The sequence below is a fragment of the Pygoscelis adeliae genome, unplaced genomic scaffold (assembly GCF_000699105.1).
Source record: "Pygoscelis adeliae isolate BGI_AS28 unplaced genomic scaffold, ASM69910v1 Scaffold85, whole genome shotgun sequence".
Taxonomy (NCBI): Eukaryota; Metazoa; Chordata; class Aves; order Sphenisciformes; family Spheniscidae; genus Pygoscelis; species Pygoscelis adeliae.
Genome location: NW_008824900.1, coordinates 599098 through 600282, shown reverse-complemented (window position 1 = coordinate 600282; position 1185 = coordinate 599098).

Sequence of the window (1185 nt, the reverse complement as noted above, 5' to 3'; positions counted from 1 at the left end):
GGCACTGGCACGGGCTGCAGCCCCTTCCTGGCTCCCCCTGAGGTGCGACCACTCCTCTTGCAGCCATTTACCTGGCCAAGAAGAACATCCGCAAGCAGGGTGACCTGATCGAGCATGAGAAGGTGAGCGGTGCCCTCCTCACACCTGTGATGAGCTGGGGGGGTCTCAGCTCGCCCAGGAGTGGGGGCTCACCCGCAGGGTGGCACCAGCTCTGCCTGTGCTGGAGCGGCAATGGGACCCGGAGCCAGGCAAGGGGACAGGTGTCGCATCGTGCCCACGGGGGGTGACCCTGCTGCTGCCGCTCCCCAGGACAACTACAACCTCCTGCACAAGCGGATCAACCACACGTGGGACTTCGTGGTGATGCAGGCGCGGGAGCAGCTCCGGTGAGTGCAGGCACGGACCCGCACCTCTGCAGCCCGGGGAGCCGCTGGGGACGGAGCACCCTTGGGTGCTGGGGCAGGCAGGGTGCCAGCACCTCCCCGCTGCCTTTGCACGGGCAGGGCGGCCAAGCAGCGGCGGAAGGGCGACCGCATCGTCATCGACTGCCAGGAGCAGGCATACTGGCTCGTCAACCGGCCCCCGGAGGACACGCTCCTCGTGTCGTGACCCCACTAACACTGCCCCGGCCCCCCTTTGCCTGGCTCATCCTCACTAACCACCTTTCTCTTCTCTTCTCTGCGCCGTGTGCCGTGTCCTCTGCCCACGTAAGTGTCACTAACCCAGGGCCGGTGCCACGCTGGGGCGGGAGGTGGATGCCGGGGTTCACCCCACAGGTTGTGCCGGCTGAGCCAGGAGGGGTGTGGGGATGAGGCCGGAGGCCACGGGGATGGGCCATGGGGTGCCAGCGCGAGGAGGGGGGCTGGATGCCTGGGTCCTTGCCTAGGGTGGTGCTGGGCAGGGCTGGTGGGCACGACATCCCGGCCCTGCCATGCCCTCACCTGATCCCGCGCATCTCTTGCAGACCAAGAACATGGATTACTACAAGCGGGAGGTGAGCGGGGCGAGGGGTGGGGGCAGCTCCTGGGGGGCACGGGCTGCCGGGCACCCCTGACATCTCGCCCCGCGGCCGGCCCCAGATCGCGGACGCCAGGAAGGCCATGGCCAGGACAAGGGTGAAGTCCTCCATCTGCCTCGAGGGGTGAGTGGCCGGCAACTGCCCCAGCCGCGGGCAGGGTCCCCATC